The 24,373-nt window shown below is 31.9% G+C and overlaps 1 long non-coding RNA gene across 1 annotated transcript in view; it reads left to right on the top strand.

Annotated features, from left to right (window-relative positions):
• Positions 1 to 23,974, top strand: part of LOC140437423 (uncharacterized) — a 116,863-nt gene extending 92,889 nt beyond the window's left edge. The window contains exon 3 of the long non-coding RNA XR_011950376.1: positions 23,924 to 23,974. This is a non-coding gene — a long non-coding RNA (uncharacterized lncRNA). The remainder of the gene's footprint in view (positions 1 to 23,923) is intronic.
• Positions 23,975 to 24,373: the final 399 nt, after the last annotated feature.

The raw sequence follows: 24,373 nt of genomic DNA, 5'->3' as shown, positions 1-24,373 counted from the left end.
TCAGTTCTGTTGATCTTGAGCTTCCTGCAGCCAATTCCCAGCGATTCTGTTGACGTCGTCTGTTCACCGTATAGGTGGTCTACATTTGTTTCTTATGTCAGCTCGTAGCCTTTACACTAATTTTTTGGATCCACCGCCCGTCACTCTTTCTGGTCACATGGGTTGCCCAGTTCCTTACTACTTACTATACAGTATAATAAACATTTACTTTTATAATCGGACAAAGTTTTATTTTTGAACGTTTAGAAACCACAGAATCATGAATTTGATTCCGATTTTTATTCTCAAATGGTAAAATTCATAGCTTAAAGATTAACACAAATATAAAAAACATATCTATTTAAGTATATTATTATTTATATTATTTCTAATTATTTGACATAAATACTTCATAGTAAGCATTACAAACGATGGACTGTGGATAATCTTTTTGCCTATTTGCAACTTTATATTTATTACTATCTTAAAATTTGTAATTATTTGTAGTCTTGATATAACAAGGAAGTATTTCAAAACTTATGATGTTGCTAACACAAGGTGTATTATTTTAGTTTTTTGGCCTTATTAATTTTTTCTTGTCCGCCTTTTGGAGGGACATATCGAAATCACATAGGTGGAACTTCCTGAGCGTCGTTAAGGACTTTCCATATTACATGGTCGACCATGCAATAACAACTGCAGCTGCTATTCGGAACTCAATGGACATTTGAAGCTACATAAATGCAAGTATTTAGATTCAGCTACAACTGAAACCAACAACTATCTATCTATCTATACAGTCCTTGCTGTCAAATTTTGGACATAGACCTCCTCTTCCTTCTTCCACGTCTCTCTATTGTAGGTAGTTTGTATCCACTTCGGGCCTGCGTGTTTCTTCAAGTCATCTGACCATCTCATTTGTGGCCTTCCTCTTTTTCATTTGGAACTATATGGTCTCCAGTGTATAATCATCTTATTCCATCTGTCGTCTTTCTGTCTTATGGTATGTCCAGCGAACTTCCACTTAAGTTTTGCTATCTGCGTTAATATATCGGTCACTTTTCTTGTCTGATAGCCCGATGTTCAGCATTTGCCTTCCCATGGCTCTTTGGGTCTTTGCTATTTTTTCCATGTTTTCCTTTGTAAACGTCCAAGTTTGAGAACCGTAGGTGAGAACAGGAAGTATACATTGGTTGAAGTCTCTTGTTTTTAAATATTGGGGAGAAACCAACAACTACATTCTACAATTTTGTCCAACTACTGCTAAGACGTTCTCACACCTGAGAGACTGAGCTAGACGAGGTCTAACAATTGGTCCCCAAAGAAAATTGTAAGTTTTATTGTTCTATATTGGCTCCCAACTTTCGGAGGTTTCGGAGTTATATTGTTACCTATTGGCACCCACCGTTTCTGATGCGTCGTTCGAAGGTTATAATTTTATTACAGGATAACTAAAAAAATTGTTGAACGCTTAGTGAAACTATGGTGGGACAATGGCCAGTAGGAAGACCAAGGAGATGAGAACCAATGCTAAAGAGATATTAAAAGAAGATAACTGTAGGAGGGCAGCCAAGAAAAGGGATACTTGGAGGTAGATGCTTGTGGAGGTCAGAGCCCGACTTGGGCTGTAGCGATATAGAAAAGATATCTAAAAAATTTATATGCACGATACTTAAAATATAATTAAACGTACATAAGCAAGTTTCTTTGCAAGATAGCAAAAGAGTCCTGGGTTAAATATACACCAAAAACTCATCACTTCATTAAAAACTTCAAGGGGAAAATAATCCTCGATTTAAATGAGAAAAAGAAAGGATGGACGACATATAAAAAAGAACTCTACTTTGATACGAGGAAAATACTTAACTGTATTCTGTTGTTGTTATTGTTAACGTTCAGATTACTCCAAAGATTATAGAAAGTACAGCAACTAATTTACGTGTGTTTTACAAATTTTAAAACAGATAATCCAACAAGATAGACTCTTTAAATCTCTAGAGATAATAGGAATAAATAATAAAGATCTAAGGCTTGTGCACAATTTATGTTGGAAGCAAAATGCTTATATTTTAATAATAATGTTTTTAATCAGCAGACAAGGAGAAGTTGAAGAATTGCAGCTTTAGAAGGACAATGTAAAGTTTGAGTTGGGGGAGAAACTATTAATAACATTAGATATGCAGATAACACAGTGATATTGACTGAAATATCGAAGATATCAATTCTTTCTAGACTGAGTCATTAGAGAATGCTCCAAGAATGGACTTGGCATAAATAGAGCAAATACAAAGACACTTGGGGGTAGTAAAAAGTTAATCATTTTAAATACTTGCTGAATAAACAAAACACCAAATTGTGATGAAGAAATTAAAACTTATATACAATGGCAAGAGGAGCATGTATGAAACTTAGACCTATACTCTAAAGTTCTCAGTTAGACCTTCATCTAAGAATAAAGTTGCAAAAATGTTATGTGTATCCTGTATTAATGTACGGATGCGAATTCATGATCTGGATTATGAAATTTAATAGTATGAGTTAATAGTTGAAGTTAAAAACCTTGTAGAGGTTGTTCTATCTTAGAATGCTCCAAATATCATGGGCTGAACGCATTCCACACACCCTCCTCCTCCTCTATCCTTTATCCTTCGTAAGCATGTGGTGACTTTATGGTATTTGACGAATGGTTGCTGTCCATTCTTCTCTCTAATGGGCGCGGTGTGCTGCCTCAGACAGAGGCAGCACACCAAGACCTTTCACACATAGAATTATTAAAAAGAATGAGCAAAGGCAAATCAAATTAACGTAAATGATAAAAAGGTGAATACTAGAATACTTGGGGCATATACTGAGAAGTAGCAGATATTGGATACTGCGGTAAATATTAAACGAAAAGATAGAGGGAATGAAAATTTAGGTACATATGTCAAAGAACTAAAAGCAATTCTCTGTTAAGATAACTTATTTTTGTAATGTACATATATATTCATGTATTTATCAAAACTTTGGTAAATTTTTTTTTAGTTACATTATTAATTCATCGTTAAAATTCATCAGGAAGAATTCTTGTATCAATATTTTTATTACAAAAAAATTAAGAAATCGAGCTCTCATGCAACAAAATTGTGCCTTACTTTAGGATTATAAATCTTTTCGATTGTTAACTAAGAGTTATTATTTAATGAATTCTCAGCTTTAAGTTAAGAATAAGACAACAGGTTTTGCTTTTTCTTATTCTTCAAATTCCATTTTTAGTATGGAGGTCCGAGAATTGCAGTTTTCTGACTTTTTTGTAGTTATTTTCATCATTTTTCTTAATGCTTTGTCCTTCGGTCCTTCGTAACGTAATACACCAATATAATCTTTAGCATTCTTCTAAAGGTCCACCTTCAAAGGAGTTAATTAAGTCTTGGTATTGTCTTTCAATTCAGCGTTTACGGTTTAATTCTATAGTATACAACATGGTATACCTAACATTTAGTCAATCGTATTTTTAGAGATAATGCTAAATCTCTGTTACAAAGAAAATAATTCATTTAATGAAGACGACACGTCCTTTTTCCATTTTAGCATTCCATTCTCCTCTAGTACTCTTTATTATTATCCTCAGGTACGTATACCATATTTTGCTTAGTTTATTTATTACGTAGGTATTGTCGAGTAAGAATAGCTTAACTAGAGATAAAAATCCTGTCATTAATCCGTTGATTAAATTTGTTAGAGCTGCATTATTTTGTCCCAGCGATCCTATTCTCCGAAAAATTTCCTTATTTCTTCAAAACCAACCAATCTACCATTTATGTAACTAGTTTATCTAAAGTACTTCTTATTAAAAGAATTGAATAAGATTTTAGTAAAAGCGCGTCCTCTTCCGGTATATAAATAACGAGTATATATAGCGATAGATCGTCGTATATACATATATTTTCAAACGTTAAACTAAAAAGTGTACAAAAGAAACGAAAGAGTGTTTCAACTCGAAAAATAAAACAAGTATAAAATGCATTGACCTACCCTACACAGATTCTGTTAAGTATAGGAGGCTGTGTGCATGTATACATATAAGACAGAGGCGTAACTAAATAGCCTTGGAAGGGAAAGTTCAGAAAAAATACTGAAATAATGCTGGTACTAATAGTTCGCTTGATTATAATAGGAACTTGTTTTGTGATTGCAAGTGTTTATATAATTAGGACATATGACCTGTAGGGATATTTTGAAAGCGGATTAAATTGTATAAGAGATATCTGAAGGTGTACATCTGACAAAAACTACGAGCGTGTTAAGGAAATACTATCTTAAACAGCTGCCAACAGGGAACTTGCCTAATTTTTTATTTTATTTTTTTTAATCTGACCAGAAATAATAACTTTATCAAGATAGTTTATTTTTTAAATTAGTATGATATTTTATATTTAATTTTGAATTAAATTGTTTTGGATTGTCCTCTGTGACATTACTTGACATTTTTTAAATTACATATTTATACATGATCAAACATTGTAAAACATTATTATTTTTTAATATTTTGAACAAACCTTAAAGTATTGTTCTGAAGTTATTATTGTTCTTTTCTTGTGGCATTATTTTAAAGTAGATACTATTTTATTGGGAAAAAGCCAGAATTGAAGGTTAAAATAATTTTATTGACGTTTCAATTTCTACTTCGGAAATCGTCAAAGAACATACAAACCTTATAGTATTTACATTTCTGTTTTCGGCACTAAAATAAAAATAAAATTCTTTAGTTTTCATTTTCTGTCTCATTATAAGACCTCATTGTATGTCTCAAATATGACTTCTGTCTTTATTTTTTATTGTTATTGTATCTAGAATCTACTGTCAGGTATGCATAGTTCTTATGAAAATTTCATTTGTTATTCTGTTTGTAGCATAGAATTTTTCGATACATCGACATTTCAAAAGCTGGACTTTTAGAGCTCCCTTTTTAATACTAATAATAGCTTTTAATCGAGCGAGTAGGAAATGTTTCATATTTGATAGTTTTTGTAGCAGACTATGTTTATGAATCCGGTTTTTGCAATTTTTATTCTTTGTATAATCTCTTTGGTTAAACAAACTGTCGATTTTTCTGCCCAAATATATGTATTGCCTTAAATAAGCCAAAGCTTTTCGTCTAATGCAATTATTTGCTTTTAGCATATTGCTGGAATACGTGGCACACTTTCTGTATGAGATCGAGTGCATTGCAATAGACTATCTTAAATATGTATAGCATATTACGAGACGTTTTTTTTTCAGTATCAGTTATTTGTGTCCTCATTCATCACATTTAATTTTTATAGCTATTGCAAAGATATTCAAGTAGGTATATGTGGATGACACGTAAGATTTGTTTGAAAGATAAAACTGCTTCTAGATTTATTTGGTAAAATATTGTTAAAAATGCTACAAAAATGAATTTCTTTATGCTTCCTACATAACTTACATTACTCCTTGTTTTAATATGCTTCAGTGGTAAAAACACCAATAAAGTGGATCAAAGAGGACGAAGTGAATTATCTAGGACGATTAAATAATATGCTTAATAATAAATTTTATTATTATATAAATAATAAATTTTATTATTGAGCATTTTTGGCTCACCCTTTATATAAAATGTTAGATTCCTGAAACCAGCTCATCCACCAAAATTTTGATTGAATTTAGAATTATTTACGTTGTTTTAAATTAAACTAATATGACGGTATTATACGAGCTAAAAACTATTTTAATTTAACAAAAATGTATTTAATATATTTATCATTTGGAGAAAATATATTGAAGATAATGAAAACCACACATCAGATACTTAGAATTTTGATGAAGCATAATGTGCTTGGCAAGATTTCTTTAAATGCTGTGATTGCATAACAATCAATCTACATTGTGTTTTTTGTAGTATGAGATCCTATGGGACGTGGGCGATTATTATGGTCCATATATGTTTGTATACCAGCCGCTCTAATTTACATGCATCATTTTAATTTACCTTGTATTATCACCTGACGGATATAGTTACATTTCTCGTTTACTATTATATGACCAAAATATGTAACTTTTCTATATTTAACTGTGCAAAGCAGAATTTGGTATTTAATATTCTTTGCAAAACATTTTCTGCAATAACACATATCGAAGGTTGTTACTTTGCATCCCAAATACAGATGTAAAACTCGGAATTCGTTATAATATTTTTGTGTTTTTGGAGAAGCGGTAATTTACAATTGAATTTTTACTGCTTATCATTATTTTTATTTTATCAATACTAAGGCTTATTTCGAAATTTTTACTAATCAGTTCGATATGATTAAGTAGACGGTGAAATCCTTTTACACTATTTTTTCCATCTGTAAATAGTTACATACATTTGCAATACATCTGTATTACAAAATGTATTGGAAATAATTCATAAATATCCCACTGATGAAAAGAAGCATGGGAAGACCTCAAAAGAGATGGGTAGATGACATAAGAGCAGTGGCAGGCAAACAGTGGATTAGATTGACGCAAGATACAGAAAGATAGAAACAATTGGGCGAGACCTACATTCAGCAGTGGATTAAAAATGGTTGACAAAGAAGAAGATTTGCTTGTTTAGATCCTTCTAGTTATTTTTCAGTCTTAAAATGTAGTCGAAGCTTTTATTCTTTTTAGTTTTAGTTCGAGATCAGTTCAAAGCAAATTATAGTTAGTTGCTATATCCCTACTCGGATATATTTTTGCAGATCTAATACTGTTACCAACTCTTTTATTAAGGATGATGTAGTTAATTTAGTTTCTGACTATTTTGTACTCTTGATTACGTTCCTCTCATCAAGTCCCTACTGTCCAATTATATCTTGGGTGCTTTCAGTACCAACTTATGTGTCAAAGTCTTCCATAATAATAGTAACTCCGTATTTTTTGATACTCGAAAACTTTGAAATTTGTTTAATTTGGCTCCGGAATTGCCCAATTTCTTCATCGAGTTTGACAACTGTTGGTGCATAGACTTGTTATAAAATAATTTTAATTAATTTACTTTGTAGCTGTATCATCGTGATGCGGTCATTAATAGAAACAAAATTCAAAACAGTCACAGATCTCTTCTTTAAGAATTATGGCAATTCCGTTATTTTTATGTCCTTCTGCCTTCCCCAAGTAATATATAATGTATACATCACTCTTCAGTATATTTTATCTTGGGCATTTTGTTTTGCAAACGACTTTTGCATGTCCAATATACCAATAAATAAATATTTAAAGATGCTTTAATACTAAAATTGGGTTTTTGTCATCTTGTGTGATTACAAAACTTATACAAATTAAAACTCTAAATAGACATAAAATATATATATTTCCAAATTTATATACTGAGTGATTGATTGGTGTGAGAAAGCTCACTAGATCAGTTATAGTTAAAATTACAAAAAAAAGTTATTGACAAAAATTGTAGTCAGCTTTAAACTTCACATTTTAAAATGAGTTACAATCTTACAGGGTGTTTTCATAAGATAGTGGCAGACCAAACTTATGTTTATTTAAATGGAACACCCTGTATTTTATTTTAAATTTGAAATCTGCTTCACTTCCACATCACAACAATGTAAAGTTTTATTATGTTATACCAAGTATTTAAAAAGTTATAACCAATATTTTACCTGAGAATCATATCAACTTTAACTCCCTGTATAATTAAAAAGGAGTATAGGAACATTGATCTATTACAACCATAGTTTTTTAATAATTGTTAAAAATTTTAAAACATATTCGTTTTTATAATATCCGTTAAATCAAATACAGGGTAAGTCAAAATGCAAGTACATTAATTTTTTGTTAATTTTAAATAAAACACCCTGTATTTTATATCACTATCGAAAAGTACAATATCGTACTTAAAATTTTATAAAGTAATCCCTACACCTAAAGTTATCAGTTTTCTAGATATTTTTATTTTTCCATCAAAGTATTAATTTGGTAGATATTTTAACGTTTACCAATAATTATTGTGAGTTGGTCATGATTGATTTGTCAAAAACTGACAGTTTGAAATTATTGTTTATTAATTAAGTAACAAAATATCGACACATAAAGGAAAACAATTTATTTCAAAACAAATTTATAAAAAATAACCGACGGAAAATAAAAAAAAATTAGAACACATAGAAAAATAAAAATCAACAGTAATTTTAACTTATCTTACTTAAGTAAGGTGTCCAAAATGACCTCCCAAAACATCTATGCATACTTAAAAGCGGTCATTGAAAGAGTTGCTTACATTACTAAGCATTTGTAAAGAAATTTTGAAATGCAATTTGGATTCTATTTTTCATATCATCCCTTTTTGTTGGAGGTATTTTATATACTTCGTTCTTAACACAACCCCAAAAAAATGAGTCCATTTTATTGAATTCTGGTGACCTTAGGGGCCACGTTACCGGTCCATATCTTCCTATCCATCTTTCACCAAACTGATCATTAAGTTCACCACGTACTATTTCGTTGTGGTGCGCAGGAGCACCGTCATGTAGAAACCACATTTGTTCACGTATATTAAGTGAAACCTCTTCTAATAATATCGGTAACTGATTTACGATGAAATCTAAATAAATCTCACTATTTAAGTTATCTTTAAAAAAATATGGTCCTACTACATGTTTACCGACGATACCTCCCCACACATTTAGAGACCATCTTGTTTGACTATGTGTTACTATGTGGTATGGATTACTTGTTGAATAGTAGTGAAAGTTATGCCTATTAACAGAACCGTTTCGATGAAATGTAGCTCCATCACCAAATAGGACATAATCAAAAATCTCTCTGCTCATTAATTTTTTCTAAGACCCATTCACAAAATACTATTCGTTTCTGAAAATCATCATTAATTAATTCTTGGTGCTTTTGAATATGATAAGGGTGCATCTTGTTTTTAGATAGAATGTTTAGAAGAACAGAGTAGTAACTAAGTTCATGTTCATTGGAAATATTCCTTATACTTGTGTGTGGGTTTTCTGTAACTGCCATCAACACACTCATTTCGTTTTCCTCTGTCACACTAGTTTTTGTTCGTTCATGTTTTTCATAATTGACTGAACCAGTGCGGTTAAATCGATCTTTCAATTTTTTAAATGTATCTTGTCTAGGTTGCCGCCTATCTGGATACCGTTCTTGATAAATTCTAGCTGATAGTAATGAATTTTTATTGCATTCCCCCAATATCCAGATCATATCTACCATTTCATCAGTAGTAAAATTCTTTATTGGTGATTTAAATTGAATTAGTTACTGAATTGCTAAATAATAATTGTTGCTAATTTACGGTGTACCCCAATACTGAATTAATAAACAATAATGTCAAACTGTCAGTTTCTGACTAATCAATCATGGATAAATCATAATAATTATTGGTAAACGTTAAAATATCTACCAAATTAATACTCTGATGAAAAAATAAAAATATCTAGAAAACTGATAATTTTAGGTATAGGGAGTACTTCATAAAATTTGAAGTACGATATTAGTACTTTTCGATAGTGATATAAAATACAGGGTGTTCTATTTATAATTACAAAGAAAATAATGTACTTGCATTTTGACTTACCCTGTATTTGATTTAACAAATATTATGAAAACGAATATGTTTTATAATTTTTTACAATTATTAATAAACTATGGTTGCAATAGATCAATGTTCCTATACTCCTTTTTAATTAAACAGGGAGTTAAACTTGATACGATTTTCAAGTAATGTTGGTTATAACTTTTGAAATACCCGGTATAACATAATAAAACTTTACATTGTTGTGAGGTGGAAGTAAAGCAGATTTTAAATTTAAAATAAAATACACGGTGTTCCGTTTAAAAAAACATAAGTTTGGTCTGCCACCATCTTATGGAACACCCTGTAAGATTGTGACTTATTTTAAAATTTGTAGTTTAAAGCTACCTACAATTTTTGTCAATAACTTTTTTTGTAATTTTTACTATAACAGATCTATTGAGATTCCTCACACTAATCAATCACTCTGTATTTTTAAAGACTTTTTAAAATATGTCATAAATATTTTTTACTTGATATAAAGTGAAGAAATTAAGAAAGCAAAGCACAAAATCGTGATCTTTCGCAATTTCCTGAGAATTTTACGCTAAGAAGAACAAGGTACCACTAATTATTAGATCTTGATATAATTTACATGTCTCTTCAAATTTGTTACAACTGCATAAATGACAATAAATATTCTGCCATAAAAACATTCAATATGCGCGATTAATAACTACCTAATATATTCGAAAGTTTGTTCTAAATTCGTCAATTCCTTCATTTATTTTGAGCCATATTTTAAGAAATTCTCCATATTTATTTTTAATATTAGAGAAATCTCGGTTATTGTGCAATTATAATCAGATTTAAATAACGAAACACCTTTAAAACGCGAATATTTAAATACCGTTTCTTGGCGAACACCCTCGCAGTTCCGTCACTGGTTAAAACTAAGCCGACCCATGCGTGGGACAAAGACGGCTACATATCTTAGTTCGTTGACCTAACGTTTCTTTCTCCAGTACTTTATTTGCATGTGTTTTTTCTATCTTATTGCGTTCTTTTACAGCCTACTTTAACTGAAATAACTCAACTTGAGATAGGTTATGGTTGTTAAGAATTTATTTTAATGTCATTTTTATCTCGATGTTTTTTCATCTCGCTTACTTTTTTGCATCTCATTGGAGTTTGTTCACATCGATGGTTATTTTTAATCTGAATGTAAATATTTTGATTAATCTTGTTGAGGACCACAAGAAGAGTCGACAAGAACTGCGAACAGGGAACTATTTAGAAGTAGTTGTTGGCTGATTAACAAATAAACAAAACTATGTAAAAACTTTGAATAGTGCCGGATTTAAAATTGAAGTAATTAATTTAGTAAAAACTGTATTATCCAACAACGTTGCTAGCACAATATTAGTTTCATAAAATTGATATTCCTGCCAAATTTCCTGATAAAACTCACTATGAAAATATATAAAATATAGGTACTAAGATACAAAATAATAATCAAATAACCGAATCACTTGCAAACTAGTCTTAAATGTTAAATAGTACTTTAAAATAATGCATATGTCATATAACAAACGTTCAAAAAATTGACAATGTTAATCGTTTAAAAATTATGTAGAATAAAACATAATATGCTCATGCTAAAGATATGAAAAAATGCAAATATAACATACAAAAAATATAAGTTAATTAGAATAAACTTTATTGTACACACACAGAAAACTATTATTATAATAATAAATAGAAAAATATGTTTAGACATAAGATGGCCGTTTCTTTCTCCCCGTTCCCGAGAGCCCTTGGGAGGATGGAACACTAGTAGTTGCCCCTCATGCTAGGTTATGTTCGCTTATTCTGTAAAATAAACACTAACCCCATCCATTAAGAAACCACGCAGAAGGATCCCGTTACTGAAAAATTTCTGAAGATGATAAGAAACCACTACAAATTAAGTGAAAACACTGCGATAAAAATCACCAAGGAACGTGGAAAAAATAATTTTAGTAATTGCCGTTAAAGCCTATCTGAACCCAGCAAACATAAATATAGGATATACACAAAAGATCTTAGGGCTACAATGTGGAAACATTTACTAATATTATTAGGAAATAAGCCACAATTTTGCTTTAAAATAAGTTTATTTTTTATAAGTATATTTTGATTTCCATTTCGGAAATCGTTCTCAAGATAGAAAACATTAATAAATTAAACAAATTTTGTTTGGATTACTTAGTAAATTCTTTAAATTACTATAAAATGATATTATCAATATTTTTAAGTTGCGTTCCTAAGACACCTTATTGAAAGATAGTTCATTCGATTACATGAAATCAACTTTAGCTTAAGAATATCTGTCAGAAAAATCATAGCTTCAGAAAAATATGAAAAGATTATTCCTTTATCTACAATTTAGAATTTAAATTTTCAGCTAATATTAATTGATTTAAGAAGTCGTATATTCACATAATCAAACCATATGTGTAACGTGAGTATGACGTCACTTTTGTAATAAGACAACTTTGTGAAAAAATACGCAAGGTTAAGTATTCTGAAACTTATATAAACATCCAGAGTAAAATGACTCAAAAACCACCAGAAAATACACTTGATTCACAAGATATTAAAAAGTTTTTTAATAATATTTAAAAAAGATATTTAAGTTTAAGTTAAAATCTTCAAGATTTTAAAGGTGTAAAGAAATACATCTGAGCTTTATAGACATGGAAAAAGCATTATACTCAGTAAAAAGAAAAGATATATGGGAAAGCCTAAAGAAGAAACAAGTAAGTGAAGAACTGATAGAAGCAACAAAGAGTATACACATGAAAACAACAAATACAGTAAGAATGTTAAATATACAGTCAGAACCATTTGAAACAACCCAAGGAGTTAGACAAGGGGGAAGTCTCAGCCCAGTACTATTCATAAATGTAATAGATGAGATAGTGAAAGAATGTAAGAAAACATTCAAGAAATACTGCATCGGTTGGAACAGAATGCAAATGATAAATGCTGAGATGTGTATATTTGCAGACGACATAGTATTAATTGCGGAAACTGCATAAAACCTAAAATACAACTTAGAGAAATGGAACCTAGAAGCAAGCAAATACAACTTAAACGTAAACAAAGAGAAGACTCAAATAATGAAAATATCAAGGAAACAAGGGACGGAAGATCAAATAGAAGTAATGATAGACCAACAAAAAATAATACAGACAAATTCATACAAATACTTAGAAACAGTAATCAACAACAAAGGAGACATCGAGGATGATCTTAACAACAGAATGAAAAACACAGGAAAACTATTCCAAGCACTAAATAGAGGATTCCTTAATAACAAAAAAATATAAACAAAGACCAAGAGGACAATATACAAAACAATATATAGACCTACAGTGACATATGGAGCAGAAAATTGGATATTAAACAAAAGACATCAGAGCAGAATTTAGGCAGCAGAGATGAAATACCTCAGAAGAACGATAGGAGTTAAAAGAACGGATAGAATCAGAAATGAAGAAATAAGAGAAAGACTCAAAATCAAACCGATACTCGAGTCACTCAAAGAGAAAAAATTGGCATGGTTCGAACATCTAACCCGGATGGACAATAATAGACAAGTAAAAAGAGTGTGGGACGCCAAACCAATAGGGAAGAACAGAAGAGGAAGACCCATTAAAGAATGGAACAGTGACATCTCGCAGATACTGCAGAGTAAGGGTAAGACTTGGCAGGAAGCAACACAGATGGCATCCAATAGGAAGGAATGGAGAAAGTTCGTTAAGAGCTAGGACACCTCAGAAGACTGTCAAATATTAGTGAATTGTATTGTAAACGGCCCAACACCGAAAGGTACAAATGGGTCTACTGATTAAGTAAGTAGGTAAGTAAAATCTTCAACTCTTATCAGTATGTTCCCAATCAGATGATCAATTTCTTCTTGAGGAAGAGGCAAGCGACGTGAACTGCTTCTACTTCTTGTCTTAGGTTGCAACAATTTCCTATCTATCATGTTTTATGTATGTTCAACGGGTTAAAGATGAGGAAATCTAGCAGGCTAGGGAAAAGCTAACTTGGGCGTCAAAAAAGGCCTTGTATTATTCAGTTTTAAAATTTATTTTTCTATTCACGGAAGATATTATGTTCTAGAATATTTTGCATATGGTTTTGAGCAGTCGTGTTTTCTTTTTCAATTAACACCAATGATGTCCTGCTTCCATATAAAATGACATTCCGTACCATATCTTCTTGTGTAAGTATTGGCTAACCTTTCATTGTGTTCTAATTTGAATCCATTACTGTTCCTACCGAATACGCGCCTGAATTACTGCATTCTCGCTTACCTATGTTTTTAAAAAGAGCTCATTAAAAGATAAACCGATCGTAGAGCGGGTTGTTATCATGTAGCAGTCAGCCATTTCTGTGACACTGACCTAGAGATATAAAATCGATCTGTAGGGTCATTTATTCCTAAGAGGCTTTCGTTGTATCTTCAGCGATCTATAGTATCTCAGGCATTACCTCTACGACTTTGTTATCTTTGCTGTTACCCAGTCATTCTAAACTCAAAGTAACGTGAATGCATTTTTAACTACGCTTTTGACAATTTCCCATATGAAAAAGGTTTATCAGAAGTATTAGAAAGAAGAGGATAAATACAACATCATTTCTTCTTCTTGTAGTTCCTTCTCCTATCGGAGATCACAGCTATCCGTACCTTATTGGCGGCTGCTCTAAAAAGATCTACTGAGCTGCAACTATACCACTCTTAGGTTTCTCAGCCAGGAAATTCTTCGTCTTCCTATGGATCTTTTATCCTTGATTTTACCTTGCATTATGAGCCTTAATATCTCATATTTCGCACCTCTGGTAATGTGGCCTAAATATTCCAGCTTTCTTGTTTTGATGTGCTTTATGACCTCGCAATCCTTTTGTAGCCTTCTTAACACTTCTGCATTTGTAACTCGTTGGGTCCATGGTATTTTCAAAATCCTTTTATAGCACCACATCTCAAATGATTCTAACTTCTTTATGTTATCCACTTTTAGTGTCCAGCTTTCCATTCCATACAACATCATAACAACATTCAAAATAAATAACACACTGAGATCTATTCTTTCTAAAACTAAACACAACAGCACATAGAAGAGATAAAAAACTTCATTTATAAAATACCTTGTGAATGTAACAATTTTTATCTGACTATTTTACTAGACTCTTTTTAACCGATAAAACGTCATAGCAACGTCTGACAACGTTTCCAACTCCTTCCTGCGCGTGATTTCTCAGCGACAAAATTAAGACAGATCCGTCACGAAGGTGTCTGGTAATTCTATTGTGGTCAAATTGACAAACGTCATCGGCGCTTAATTAATTTTGGACAGATATAATGAATCCAGACAAAAAATTAAGATTTGAATGCCAGTCAGGTCAAGAAATCAAAAAATTGGTTTCAGAAAATGTCCCATTGAACACGCATACGTCCAGAAGCTCTATTTGGACCCAATTTTTGGAGTTCCTACGGGTGACAAATTTTAACCTTGAAAGATGTACTACCATAACGGAACCAGCAAAAATTCTGGAATACTACAGCAAAAATGGTACAAGAAAAATATTTTATTGACTACGGCATAAAAATCGACCTTTTCACAAATATTTCTTTCAAATGTGCAAGACTGGCCAAAGATACCAAGCGGAGGCAGCTTCAAAGTGTGTGAAGTGAGCACAAAAAAATCTCGTCTTATCGTCGTTTATTATTGTTCCTTCCTTGTTCATTATTTGTTTTAGTTTCGTTTCTTTGTTACTTCTTTTTTTTTTCTCTTAAATAGTTATGTAGGGATCAGAATCATAATAAATATAAGCGACTTTAACATTTTAACAAAAAATAAGTAAAGGTAGATGTTCTGTTTCTTGATTTATACAACGTACGTACCCAGATTAATAGTTTCTACGAAAAACTTCACATGAGGCAAGATAAATTTATCCACACATTTACCAATTACAGTTATGTACCTCTTAACACCTTAAACTGTAAGATGAATTAGATCGTACCTCTTGTTACATACCGGTTATAATCATCCTGTAAAGAATGTTTTGTGCCTATTAACAGAAATAAATCTTCTTGAGATTGGTCACGGTTGTCGAGAATTTATTTTTATACCATTTTTATCTTCGCATTTTTATCTTCACGTTTTTTTTTATTTGAGTTTGTTCACATTAATGGCTATTTTTACTCCGATAATTGTAAATATTATTATGCTCGTTAAGAAGAATGACGAGTGTGAGAGACAGCCGTTTTCCTTATAAAGTGTTAAATAATTCCAATTTGTAGATTTCTAGCTACATTATATATTTCATATACTAAGATTAGTTCAAGCGAAAAAGACAACTTTAATACAAGCAAAAAAAAATTAGGGAAAATGTAATAGTAGTAGGCTAGTTCTTGGAGTATTTTACTTTTTAATTAATCATTTTTTTGGAAATCAACAAAGAATATAATTAGAAATTCTTTATTTACCATTTCGTTTTTCGAACATCGAAGATACCAATTTTTAAAAAACTTTTAAATTCTTTTAATTAAACAATTATTTTTAAAATACCAAAAAAACCAGAAAAATGACTGATTAAATAAAAATCTAGAAGATATTGAAAACGACAGAAAAATAAAACAATTTTACAAAAAAGTCAGACGCAAGAGGACTAAAAAACCAAAAAGGAGCAATCGTATTTGAAGATAAACAGATCAGCAGAGTATGGAAAGAATATCACGAAAAAATGCTATTCACTACAGAGGTAACACACTGCGATGACAAAGTTAGACCAATAGTATAAGATCACGACGAAACTGAAATTCCCACAGAAGAAAAAGTACAAAAAGAAATTAAAAACGCAAAAGAACTGACAGAAAACACACTACCAGATGATTGGAACACAGGTGTTGTAGGCTCTATCTATAAAAAGGAGATCGGATGTAGTAAGAGACTTAAAGAGCAATAGCCTTATCAAATAACACATTCAAAATTATAGCAAACATAATAAACATGAGACTTAAGTCATGTGCAAAATGAATAGTAAGAAAATATCAAAATGGGTTTAGACTAGCGAGATCGACAATTAATTCCATACATACAGTGGAGCAAATAATGTAAAAATCAAGAGAATACAACAGAGAAATGCACATATCCACAAATTTCACAAGCGCCTTTGATACAATTAATAGCACGAAAAATTTTGGAGTTCCAGAAAAATTGAGACATACACTAACAGTGAGTCTAAAGAATACCACAGCAAAGATAAGTTTCAACGGAACAACTTCTAAGGAGATCAAAGTAAACAAAGGCGTGAAACAAGGGGACTATCTCCCCGACACTGTTTAACCTGATATTAAAAGCAATAATCAGGAGGACAAACTTTCTAAACAAAAACATTATTACAGATCAACTTTAAGTAATTAAGTAAAGGCATATGCAGACACTTATAAGAAGGCACTTATAAGAGCAATTAAAAAATTAGATAAGGAAGCAAAGAGAATAGGGCTAGAGATAAACCAGCACAAAACAAATACATGACGATAGGGACGAATGACACAGAACCACAAATTTGAAACTGTATCCACCTTTAGCTACTTGGGAGTAACCGGAGTAACTAGAAAAGAGAGAACAGAGAAAAGAATTCTAAAAGTCAAAAAAATATATGGAAGAAAAGAAATCTGTTAAGTAGCAAAACTATAAGTAAGGCAACAAAAAAACCTATATAAGACCTTAATAAGTCCTGTTGTTACATACAGGATAAACACAACGACGTTTAAAAAGAAAGAGGAAGATAACCTACTGAAATTTGAAAGAAAAATAATGAGAACGATACTGGGCCCCAATGTAAGAAAACAGGAAGAAAGAAGAAACAAAACAAATGCTGAAATTAAAAAAAAATTGAAGAAAATATGATTAGATACATAAAATCTCTTTGCTTAGAATGGATAGGGTATTTTTAGAAACGTCCACACTCAGATATGCTAAATAGGATAACTAACTGGACACCACTATGTCCAGGTGTAGAGGAAGGCCTAGAAGAAGATGGTTGGATGATGTAGAAGATTATATAAGAATAATGAATGTTAAAGACCGGAAAGTTTAGTACAAGGACATGAATTCACGACTGCAGCAAAGACACACAGCTAGCTGTAAATAACGTAGAGAAATAATCCACCTCACCCAAGAATAGGATCTTGAATGCCATGGCGTTAGCTACAAACTTTAGGGATTGTAAAGCTTACTGATGATGATGATATATTTTCTTTTAAAATATTCGTTATCTTTTAGTAATCCACGTTGTGAGGCCGCTCCCGTAGGAAGAATGCTTCTGATTCGGTTTCTTTACAATTCCTGTTCAAAAATGTTTCCTTTAAACAAATCTGAAGGAAAAATGTACCCGTTAAACAAATCTGGAGGGTGCCGGGCGAAATGTTTGGACCGTAATTGTTTACACAATTTTTTTAAACAAATGCCAAAAATATCAAATATTAAAATAAAAAATATTATATAGTCAATGTAAAAATTTTTGTACATTATCAATATAGAACAAAAAAATTAACTAAATTTTTAAATTGTCGTCACTCCCATCACTATTGTTATCGTCGCTACTATCAAAGATATCTTTCTCATCGCTGTCCATTGCCCCATTTCAGCAGAATCATTTTCAGCATCTGCAAATTAAATATTATTTACAGAAAAAACATGGCTTTTTCAAGATTAAAACAAAAATTTCAATTAATTGAAAATCACAGTCTTAATAAAGAAAATATACTTAAGTGACAAATATTGTACAAAGTAGTAAAATTTGAATATTATTGCAAGAAAAATTTGGCGTAATGGAAATTCTTGCTTATAATTAAAACTAGTTAAATAAAATCAACACTGTACCTTAAGTATTTGAAGATATATTTTCAAAAGACGGACTTTTAGCTCAGCCAAACCACTAATATTTATAATTGTTGTTGATCAAAGTCCAATCACTACCATTTGGTTTCAATGAACTCGTATACGAAAAAAAATAATAATAATAATAATAACGACGAACAACTGTCAACACTACAGTAATATTTCTTATAAACCTTTCACCACTGAAGAAGTCTCGAACATTATCAAAGAGCTTCATAACTGGAAATCTCCTGGACCAGACAGAGTTCAAAACTTCTGGCTAAAGAAGTTTTGGAGTGTTCATGAGCTTTTAACAGCATTTATTATTAATATTATTTCTAATTCACAGAAAATACCATAATTTCTTACTCAGGGAACCACTTATCTAATACCGAAGGATCAAAGTAACACACAAGATCCAGCAAAGTATCGCCCAATTACTTGTCTTCCAACTTTGTACAAATTGGTCACATCCTGTGTGGCCCGGCGTATCTACCAACATTGTGCTCTGAACAATATCATAGAGCCTCAACAGAAAGGATGCGCTAAGGGGTCCATGGGCTGCAAGGAACAACTTATTATCGACTCAGTCATTTCTTACCAGGCATACACCAAAAAAAGAAACCTTTTTACTGCCTTCATTGACTACAAGAAGGCTTTTGATTCAGTACCGCATGAATGGCTTATAAATATATTGAAAATATTATATAAAGTCAATGATAATCTCGTGACCATTTTGAAGCATATAATGGCAGAGTGGAAGACTAAAATTCACCTTCAAATACCGGGTGAAATTAATATCGAAACTGAAGATATCCCTATTAACCGGGGGCTTTTCCAGGGGGAGTCGTTGAGTCCACTTTGGTTTTGCCTAGCAATGAACCCACTATCTCAGCTGCTGAACTCTACTGACTCAGGTTTTAGCATCAAAAATAACAACACTGTTGTAGCGAAGCTTAATCATCTGTTGTATATGGATGATTTAAAATTAATGGCTTCCACTCGAAACCACCTAGATGAGATGCTAAAAACTGTAGAAAATTTCTCAAATGATATCAGTATGAATTTTGGACTAGACAAGTGCCGTATACTAAACATAGTTAGAGGAAAGGTTCAGCCTGGAGGTTTCGATATGCAAGATGGCCAAAACATCGAGGCAGTGGGTGAAAATGATATGTACAAATATCTCGGAGTAAAACAAGCGCGGAAAATTGACCATAAACAAATGAAAACTGAACTAACTTCGGAGTTCGTGCGAAGAGTAAAACAACTACATCGGTCATATCTTAACAGTAAAAATTTGTTTAAGGCATTAAATACGTACGCCTCTTCCGCGCTGAGCTACTCATTTGGTATTATAAAGTGGTCAAAAACGGATATAGAGGGTCTTCAGCGGAAAGTAAGAACACTTCTCACAAAGGCGCAAAAACATCATCCACGTAGTGCAGTAGAGAGAACAACATTACCGCGGTATCAAGGGGGAGGAGGACTTATGGATATAGGTGAGCAATTGGATAAACAAATTGCTAATTTAAGAACTTATTTTCAGGTACAGGCTGAGACATCTACTTTACATCGAGCAATTTGCGCAGTAGATGATACGACGCCGCTTAAACTGAGGGAACAAGAAATGCGCATAAACCACCTGACTAAGCAAGACAAAATGCGCGCCTGGATGAGTAAACCTCTGCATGGGCGAGATCTAAATGAGATCAGCCAAGAATATGTCGACAATACAGCGTCGAACTATTGGTTGACATCAGGAAAGATGTTCCCCATGACTGAAGGTTTCCTACTTGCCATTCAGGATCAGGTTATTCCAACTAAAAATTACCTGAAATATATTATTAAAGATCCTCAAGTCCAAAATGACAAATGCCGATATAGATGCCAAGCCCAAGAAACCATCCAACATCTTACCGGTGGCTGCCAGGCATTTGTCGGTACTGATTATAAAGAACGTCATGACTCAGTAGGAAAGATTATCCACCAAGAACTAGCTGACAAACTGGGACTTCTCCAAACCGACCATCTTCCTTATTATCAATACGTTCCTTATAGAATGCTTGAAAATGACAAATACTACAAAAATTACTAGGCAAACAACACTTATTGATGTGGCGATACCCAACACCAATAATTTACGTGTTAAATACAACGAAAAGATCGCCAAGTACAGAGATCTAGAAATACAAATCAGGAGACAATGGAGAATGGTAAGTACCCAGACGATACCTATTATTCTTTCTACCACTGGAGTCATCCCGAAGAGCCTCCTAGAAAACATAAAAAAGCTGGGTCTAAATGAACATCTATATAAGATTATGCAGAAAGCTGTGTTACTTTCGACGTCCAGATTCGTACGAACATTTTTGGGAGATACACCGACATACCAAGTCACCTAGGACTCGATAACATGGAAAGAGTCCCACCAGAGCTCAATCCTTTTGATACCGTAGGTATCTGGGATGAGTGAATTTTCCCCTTAGAGGGAGTGTGAGCCGTATGGCTAAATCTGGATAATAATAATAATAAAACCTCTTAATGCTTGAAGTATGCTACCGACGAAAAAAGAATTGTTGCAACAAATTACAAGCACGATCATTTTAAATACCTATATGGTATAACGCGCATTTGAGGCAACCAAGTTCATTGAAACCAAATGACAGTGGTTTGTCTTTGATCGACAAGCTCAAAGTTCTTTATATTATTATGCCAAATATGCCAAATATTATGCCAAATTTTTCCTGCAATTGTATAATATTTAAACTGTACTATTTTTTTTCCAACTTTTTTTTTCTTTCTTAAGTCTATTTTACTATATTTGTCATTTAAGTATCTTTTTTGTATTAAGACTGTTTTTCAATTATTTAAAATTTTTGTTTTATATCGTAACTGTTGAAAAAAACATCGCTTAAGGTAAATAATATTTAATTGGCAGATGCTGAAAATGATTCTGAGGCAACTGACAGCGATGAGGAAGATAACCTTGACAGTAGCGATGATAATATTTCAATATTCAATATTTTTTTTAATGCAATATTTGGTATTTATTTAAGTTATTTTCCAATATACAGTATATTTTTTTATAATACTTCAAGAAAGTTGAATATTTGTTAAACTATGTTATAACTAAAGAGAAAATAGTTACATCATTAGAATTACTTTTTCTCACCAGACTCAAGTTATGCCGTAACAAATTCGTCAGAAACTTCTGACGCTTATTAATCAGCTATTGTTTGATAGTAATAAATTTGAACACTTTCACCCATCAGCCAGGAAAATCGTCAGACAAACGAAAAACAAGTTCAGGCAGAAAACATGAAAAGTTGCTGTTAATGAAAGTATCCTAAAAAATTAGCTGGTTATCTATAAATTTCATCGTCATTTTTTTTACATGTTGGCATCTTTCTTATATCTATATGAGGCATCAGACGCGGTAAATGACCCATTTTTTTTGGGTCTCCAGAACCAAAAAAAGTCGCAAAGAGAAACTGTGTCAGACACAGTGAAGCGGTACCCAAAGTTGGAGACAGTATCTATTTCAAAACTTTTTGGCGACAGGCACTCTTACTATTAGTCGTTTTCAATAAGTGTGTAAGTCAATAATAATGTGTGACCTATGGGTATGAACTATCTGAATTTTATATGAAAATTGTTACATTATGGAATGCGCTTGTGTGTAGTTACTGACTATTCATAAAAGATTTTTATCGGCGAGGCGAGTGTTTGATATCAATTTCATTTAGAAATACTTTACATTATATAGAATTAAATAGGTAATATGTTTAACTATACCGATAATACTTCTTGTTATTAATTTTTCAATATTGTTAACAATATTGTTAGACTCTTTAGTTTTTCAATCAATTATCGAGAATAAATTGAATAGAATGAAAATTGAATAATTTTAATATAATTTAAGAAGATTAAATTTTCTGTAATAAAATAAAGCAAGATAAAAAAAAACTTGGTCCCAGTTATTTTTAACAGAAATGTATCTAAATTAAACATTGGACGAAAATAATTATTCGCGTCTACTAATTTACGCAGCTGGTTAAAGTAGATATAGACCTATTTAAATTATAACAAATAGTACTAGTAAAATACCAACAACAACTAAAAAAAAACTAAAGCAATGAGAATGACAATAAAAGTCATTTAATAACCAAATAAACACCTATATCATCAATATTAATGGCAGCTTCTTCTTCTTCTTAACGTGCCTGATTAAGCCCCTTTAATATTGGGCAATAACACAGCAAAACTCTCTGTCGTGAGCTGTTCTGAATACTTGTTCGACTCTCCGTAACCTGGTCCATTCTCTGACTTAATTTTACCACGAGACTTGTTTTTTACCCATTTCCCTGCGTCCTTCCACTTAGCCATCATAATTAGTCGAAGAATAGTATACTGTTTTTCCCGTAATATAGCTAACCAGTCTATACAACCACATTTCAAACACCTCGAAGCGGTTTATAGTAGATATTTTTAAGGCCCAATGCTATGAAATTATATGACACAACTGACCATATGTAACATTTAATCATGCGTTTTCGAAGTTGAAGTTTCAAGGTATCGTTACAGAAGAGAGACTTAATTTTTAAAAAAGTTGCACGAGACATCTCAGTTCTACATTTCATCTTTTTTTTTTAGATCCAATTGTTCAGCAATGTAATACCTTAGAAATTTAAAATTAATACTCTTTGTATTGGTTTTCCATCTATTTGTAATTGGGTATTTTGATAAGGTCAGCGACTAAATGCCACATATTTTGTTTTAGAATAATTAAGTTTTAGTTCCATCTCTCCCGTCGTTAATAAACTTTAATTGCAATTCATTTGATATCGCTCAATATAACTGCGTCCTCTGCGTATCTAATGGTATTTATCAGTTTTCCATTAAATTGTACACCATATTTCAAGTTGTGTAAAGCAATTTTAAAGAATGTATCTCAATATAAATTAAACAAGAGCGGGGACAGCACACAACCCTTCGTGACACCATTTAGGGGAACCTGGGGAATGACGCTTACGTGGGTAATGCCGCTCATACTGATTTATCTCGAAAATCATAATACGCAAGCGATTTGGCAATGCTGGTTTGTATGTTTCTTTATCCTTAAAGATAGCGAGCTCAGTTCGTTTCATTCCGCTGTATAGTAAGGTCGGTGTAATTAAGAATAAATTCAGCAGATATTTGATCTAAAATTGTGCTTACTTGGGTTTAATAGTAAATACCGTATTTTTACAGTTAATAATTTTAACGTATATGAATAAATATTAATGTAGATTTTCGAAAATATATTCAGTTTAGAGAACAGGCATACAGTTATGGTTTTCTAGTCTATTGATCATTAGTTAATGAAGTGGGATAATTCCACTCATTATGAGCGGGATTACTCCATAGTGATCATAGTTACCCTAAACTTTCTTAAATATTGTTACCTGTGTGGTTTTTAATAATTTTTTTTCCTTTTCAGGTACCTCGTGAAAGAAAAAGTACCACGCAAATTGCTTCTTGGTCAGTTAAGGTGATGGAAAGTGTTTTGCAGTCTATTCAACATGGGACCAGTATTCAAAATACTAGCAAGAGATATGGTGTTTCTTCTTATTTTAAAATCAGAGATAGAATACAAACTGGGGTATGCACTTCCGCTAGATTAGGACGTTCTGCAACATTTACAAAACCTGAAGAAACGGAAATTGAAAACCAAGTTTTACTTTTGCTAAAGCTATTTCAAGGGATATCCCAAATTGGATTTAGGCGTGTGGTATATGAATACGCCGAAAAAAATTAAAAGTCTTTATTTAATTTGGTAAATCAACTTGCTGGTGTAGACTAAATATATGGTTTTTTTAGAAGAAACCCCAGTTTAACTCTAAGGAAACCAGAACCGACAAGCGTCAACAGAGTGAAGGCATTCAATAGC

The sequence above is a fragment of the Diabrotica undecimpunctata genome, chromosome 3 (genome assembly GCF_040954645.1).
Source record: "Diabrotica undecimpunctata isolate CICGRU chromosome 3, icDiaUnde3, whole genome shotgun sequence".
In the NCBI taxonomy this organism is placed as follows: Eukaryota; Metazoa; Arthropoda; class Insecta; order Coleoptera; family Chrysomelidae; genus Diabrotica; species Diabrotica undecimpunctata.
Note: the sequence above shows the minus strand (reverse complement) of the source record. Positions and strands in the feature narration are given on the sequence as shown.